General features: G+C 46.6%; 1 non-coding gene across 1 annotated transcript; it reads left to right on the plus strand.

Annotated features, from left to right (window-relative positions):
• The first annotated feature begins 5,409 nt into the window (after positions 1-5,409).
• On the plus strand, positions 5,410-5,514 carry LOC121102667. The gene has a single exon (XR_005834782.1). It is a non-coding gene; the product is annotated as a U6 spliceosomal RNA (small nuclear RNA).
• The last annotated feature ends 1,010 nt before the right edge of the window (positions 5,515-6,524 follow it).

Consider the following 6,524-nt stretch of genomic DNA (forward strand, 5'->3'; position numbering starts at 1 on the left):
ATGAAATGCAAAAGGGGTAGGCCACCAACTGTGTCTGCCACAAATATGAATGGTGGTAGGTTGGTTCTGCAGATAGTTCCAAAAAAGAATTGCAAAGTAAACAGTGGGAACCTTTAGAATATTTGAAGAATGCATTGATTTGGTCATATGCGCTCCGGCACTTGGTTACAAAATAATAGTCGTGACTTTGTTCATACTTTCCAATTTTTAGTTAGTATTTTGATTATCTTTCCTATTAAATTGCATTTTTCCTTAAGATAAGGATGATATTTAGGGGCGCCTGGGTGGCTCAGTCAGTTGAATGTCTGCCTTTGGCTCAGGTCATGGTCCCAGGGTCCTGCTCCCTCTCCCTCTGCCTACTGCTCTGCCTACTTGTGCTCTCTCTGTCAAACAAATAAGATCTTTTTAAAAAGCTTAAAAAAGATAAGGACGATATTTGTTTTTTTATGCCACCGTGTATTTAGAATTCCATGTATTTTGTGTACACTAAGGACATGCTTATTTAATGATTAAATGACAGATTTCGTGTTCCTTGAGTCCCTCCAGGATACGACATACTGTGCTTGGGATCTTCCACATTCGTGGACACCTACTCATGTGGTATGATTGCTAGGGTAATCATCCCAAATTCTAGGATGTGCCAGGTTGTTCTTAGCAGTAGGGTTTGGCTAAAAGGGTCTCTGGAGCAGTCATAAGACTTTGCAATGACAGCAGCCTCAGAGGTGCTCACAAGCTAACCTTATCAGTGTTTTTGACCAAATAGATTGCATCAAGAATGCAAAGCGTCGTATTTAGAGCCCTTCCACTTTATCGGAATAAGGTGGTAGTCAGTGTTCCTGCCTGTGACGTAGACTTGCACGGGGCTGTGCTTCAGAGTGTGAGTCATCCAGGGAGTGAAGCAGAGAAGGGTACAAACGTGTAGATGCTTACAGCCAGAAGAGTGAAGTTCAGGGTTGGGTAGCGTGACTGTGTGTGGGAGACGTTCCTGAGTTGGGTTAATTACTGAGAAAAGAAACTAGGTGAATGGATAGTAGACACGGGAGCATGACTTACTTGTGCCAGAGACCCTCCCTTGGCAACAGTGAGGGATCGGAGAACGAAAGAAGTGGAAGGACCCCGTGCTATAAACATCCAGAGAGTAGATGACCGATTCAGGATTCTTTTCTTGCAAAGGATAAATAACCCAGCCTACTTGAGCAAAAAACCAAATCCACTGACTTACGTAATTGGTAAGGCGGGGGTTCAGCTGGATGCAGGGGTGCCAACATTGCCAGCACAATCAGATTCTCTTCATCTCTGACTTGGTTCTGTCTTCCTGGCTGTCTTGGTTGTCCTTTCATGGGCACCAGAGAGCTGTCTCAGACCCTGTTATCACAGAGAGGAGAAGGAAGGGCCCTGTGTGCCAGGGACAGTGACATAGCCTGCTCACTCTCCTCCCTGGGTCATCTCAGCATGTCCATGATGACACACTCCTGCTGTGCACATAGACCAGCTGGTCTCAGAGTGTGGTGCTCGGACCACCAGCATCAGTATCACCTGGGAACTTGGAAGAAAGGAAATGTTTGGGCCCCACCCCAGACCTACAAAATCAGAAAATCTAAGGGTGGGCCTCCATGTGTGCTTTCACAAACCCTCTGGGAATTTCTGGTGCAGATTAAAGTTTGAGGACCATTGGCTTCGAGAAACTGACTCCTTACTCGAGAAGGAGGCCTCGTTTGAGGGAGAATATATTTTCGCAGCAATAAGGGCAGTTTAGCAAAGGTCAAGTTAGATGAACTTCTAGAATCTATCAAATGCCAGAAAAAGAGAAGAAAAATAACTGTAAGAGAGATTGCTGTGTGCTGTCTGAACATGGCTATTTTGACCCTGAAAAAATGCAAATGCATTTTTGTTCCCTTAGCACACACTCTGCAGTCCAGTAATAATGCATTGTAAACAGACCATATTAAAACAAACAGTTCTCTCTCCATCTTTTTTTCAATATTTTCTCTAAATAGTTATTTGGTAATACACATTTTTCTGTTTTGTAGAGTCCCTAAATAGCAGAGGTCTCCGTTCGGAGGAGCCAACTCATGCCTCCTAGTGCCAGAATGTTCATGGAGTTTTCGTTTTACTAAATAAAGAGCTGGAGCTAAAGTCAGCCCTGTGGTGGTACTGGGCCCTCGACCCAGTAGGAAAAAGAAGGAACTGACAGTTCCCTTCCCCTCCTCCAAACGCGAGCTGGTTGTGGACCAAATGGCGCCAAAGGGGAGTCACATTCTCCGGTTTTCTGTCTTCCTTCCGGCCATTTAGCCTCACAACGCCCTTCTCGATGCCTTGGGTCACAACGTTGGACCCACGCTTTTAACATCGGGTGATGCTGCCTTTGTTTTCACTGCACACCCCCCAAAATCCTCTAACATAAAAGGGTTCTTAGTGTAACACTTGCCTGGAAGGGTTAACCCTGGAAGAAGGGTCAGGGGTAGCAGACACTAACAATTTTCTGATGCTGCCGGTACTGCTTGAAGTCAGATCGGCAGCTTCACTGATTCGTTCTTCACATTGTCCCTGTTGACCTCTCAGCTTTCTTTGTCTTGGAAGAAGGACCACAGGCTCCCTTAGGGCCCCAGGGCTTTTGCTTTCTCCGCCCTGTGGACTCAGGGCCTGGGAGATAGAAGGCACTTGGGCAATTGATCATTTATTTATTGGTTTCCTCTAAGGCAGGCTGTGTTTAAATGCCAGGTGACACTGAGGGTCCCCGTCGTGGAGAGGGAGGCCCTCCCTCGTGCATGGTGTGGAGGGCCCGTGTGACCTACTCTTGCCTCAACGTGCATTTTAGGGGACATTCTCTGCCATTGGAACTCTTCCAACTGCCTGCTGGCTGTGCTCCTTGGGCAGGTAACTTCACCTCTCTGGTCTCCATTGTAAAATGAGGATCATAATAGCACAAGGGGGTGGTGGTGAGGGTAAAGGGAATGAGTAGCCATAAACTGCTTAGCCTCATGCCTGGTGCGTGCTGAGCACTCAGTGTAAGCATTAGTTCTTGTCTAGACTTCTCAGTGTGCTTCGCTCACTCTGCCTCACATCCTGAGTTAGAAATATGACTCACGCTCCCCTGCTGCATGGACAGGGTCATCTCAAGGTCAGGGGCTATATCTGCTCATCCTTTAGGATCATCCTTTAGTAGCTAAACCTCAGTGTAGTATCTTGAGCTCCTGAGGAGCTCAAGAAATGTGTTTCGAGTTAAATCGAAGCCTCCTTGCCCCCACCCTGAGCATATTTGGCAGATTCCAAAGAAGCAGGCCTCCCTGCTTCTTACTTTCACCTGAAAGTGAAGTTCTCCAGCTTAATCTGCGGGGAGATCCCTGCCAGCATTGCGATTCTCTAGATTCCTTTTGCTCGATCATTCTTCTTACCACCAAAGCTGCCGCCTGCTCCCGTGTCTTCTCCCCTTCTCCTGCGGTCGTCTTGGGGTCCCCCAGCCAAGGCTACTCGTAGGAATCCCACCCCATTAAAAAATAACACGCCAACCAGTCCCTCATCTGGGTCATCTAATAAGATGCCCCCCGCCATGCCCATTACACCCGGGACCTGTAACCCTTTCACCCAGTGGTGGCATGTCAGGCCTTCGAGGAAAACAGTGCCAGGTTGGACGAAGAGCTTTTGAGTCCTTCATGTCATGCTGTGTAAGCACTACGGTCACCTTCTCTTGTCTGTGTGACCCTCTGACCCCATCCATGCTTTGGAACTCACTTTCACATACAGGAGCCGAGGCACAGGAGAATGAACCAAGTACCTGACCGCTCCCGCAGCCCCAGATCTCTCAGCTGCTGTGCGGTTGCGGCCCAGGTCCCTGGCAGTGCTCTTGCCGGTGGGGAGACCAGGGGCCTGACTGCCTGGGCAGGAGAGCAGGAGTACGCTGGAGACAGGGCAGCGTCCTGTGAAAAGGGGAACAGTGAAAGCTCCAGCGTCCACACGGTGACCACTTTGATGTGTAAATGCTCGTTCCCCTTTCGTGCTGTGGGTCTGAGCAGGCAGAATAGGCCTGAGCGGTGGGAGGTGCATTCGTTTCCCAGGGCTGCTCTCACAAGCGCCACCAACGGGGTGGGGGGGGGCGTGGTGTTTAAAACAACAATTCCTGGGGCGCTTGGGTGGCACAGCGGTTAAGCATCTGCCTTCGGCTCAGGGCGTGATCCCGGTGTTATGGGATCGAGCCCCACATCAGGCTCTTCCGCTATGAGCCTGCTTCTTCCTCTCCCACTCCCCCTGCTTGTGTTCCCTCTCTCGCTGGCTGTCTCTATCTCTGTCGAATAAATAAATAAAATCTTAAAAAAAAAATAAAACAACAATTCCTTGTCTCACAATTCTGGAGGCCGGAAGTCTGAAGTGGGCAGGCCGTGCGCTCTCCAAGGCTCCAGGGGAGAATCAGTTCTCTTCTTTGTCTTAGCGTCTGGTGTCGCCCACGATCCTTGGCATTTCTTGGCTTGTAGACACATCTCTGTCTCTGTCTCCTGGCATCGTCTTCCTGTGTCTTCCCGTAGTCTTCTTATAAGGACACAGTCACATCGGATCAAGGGCCCACCGTCCTTCGGCAGGACGTCATCTTAACTAATGACATCTAAAACACTTTCCAAATAATGCTGCGTTCTGAAATGTTGAGCGTTGGGACTTCCACATATCTCTTTTGGGGGAAACATAATTCAACCCATTACACAAGAGCAGATGTTGTGATGTAGCTATGTATGATCGGTGTTTTCATATTAGTTTGGATTGGAATTTTCCAGCAGGAGTATTTTTAAAATTATTTCTGTGACCACCCCCCCCAAAAAAAGGGTGGCCGATGAACTGCATAAGACTGGGGAATAAGTGTACTCTTATCTATCAGACATAACGTCCAGGGGCTTCTAGAACAAGGAAGTGAGATATGGAGCAGGTTTGGAGGTATGGATGGAGAAAGCACTAGCTTACTACAGCCACACCGAATCCAGTCCCGTCATAAACTAGATCCATCCCTACCCAAGCTTCTGCTTTCAAAGAAAAGGAAACTAAGGCCCATAGAACCTTCCCACAGCTGGATTGAAAATCCTCTCTCTATTGTGATCTGTTGATCACTCTGTTCTCACCTTCATACATGGAGAGAAACCCATCTTTCCAGGTTTCCATTTCTAGCAGGAGCTGGGTTCCAGGCAGAGGTCAAGGCTGGTGCAAAAGACAGCTCATCGGAAACTAAAGTCTCAGGGAATCGAGAGGTCCAGCAGCAGAGGGAAGTAGCGTCAGGTGTGCTTGTGTGAAGGGTTTCAGCGATATCCCCAGGAGCTGGCCTTTCTCCATCTGTTGACTCTGCTTTCTCCACCCAATCTCACTGGCTTCATTTTTAATCACTGCTACTATTTCCCCCCCAAAGGTAACCAAACCATTGTCCTGACTTCTGCCGCCATTGATTGGTTTTGCCTAGTTTTGAAGTTTATATAGTGAAGATTAGCACGGCCCTTGCACAAGGATGACATGCAAATTCATGAAGTTTATATGAATGAAATCATGCCACATATATTTAATGTCTGCTGCTTTTGCCTACATTATGTTGGTAGGAACTGTCTATTTTTTCAATGCTATTTGTCTGTGGTATGAATCACAACTCACAGTGCATCTGTCTCGTTTACGAAAGATGAACACTTTGAGTTTTTAACTCTGACTGCCAGAAACTTCTGTATATGTTTTTTTTTGAGTGAGCACCTAAACACATGTGTGCTAGGAGGAGAATTGCTAGGTAAGAGGATTTGCGTGTTCTCAGTGTTAGGAGATAACGCAAAACAGGGTTCCTACGTGATTGCGTGAATTTAGGCTCACCCCAGCGGTAGACGAGACTTTGTTTGTTCTAGTGTCAGTCTTTTAAATGTCGCTACTCTGGTGGTGTGTTGTGATCCTTACCATGATGTAATTTGATTTTCCCTGGAGATGAGTGAACGGCTTTATTATATATTTATTGGCCATTTAAATACCCTACTTTGTAAAGAAGCTTTTTAAATCTTATGTATTTATGTATTTATTTATTTGATATAATAAAGGAGAGGCAGAGAATCCCAAGCAGACTCCATGCTCTGTGCATGGAGTCTCATGACCCATGAGATCTTGACCTGAGCCAAAATCCAGAGTCAGACACTTTTTATTTGAGAGGGGGTGCACAGGGAGAAGGAGAGGCAGAGAATCCCAAGCAGACTCCATGCTCTGTGCATGGAGTCTCATGACCCATGAGATCTTGACCTGAGCCAAAATCCAGAGTCAGACACTTAACTGACTGAGCCACCAAGGCGCCCCACCTGTTTAAATCTTTTGGCTGTTTTTGGAGGTCATTTATGTTTTTCTTACCGATTTGAAGGTTTTTAAAAAAATATGTGTTTTAAAAAATCTTTTGTGGGGTGTATGCATATGAATATTTTCTCCCACTCTCCACGTGCCTTTTTACTCTCTCAAGGTATCTAACAATGAGCAGAAATTTTTAATTTTAATGTAATCAAATTTATCATTCTTTTCTCTTGTAATTAGTG

This window comes from Ursus maritimus, unplaced genomic scaffold (assembly GCF_017311325.1).
Source record: "Ursus maritimus isolate PB19 unplaced genomic scaffold, ASM1731132v1 scaffold_14, whole genome shotgun sequence".
In the NCBI taxonomy this organism is placed as follows: Eukaryota; Metazoa; Chordata; class Mammalia; order Carnivora; family Ursidae; genus Ursus; species Ursus maritimus.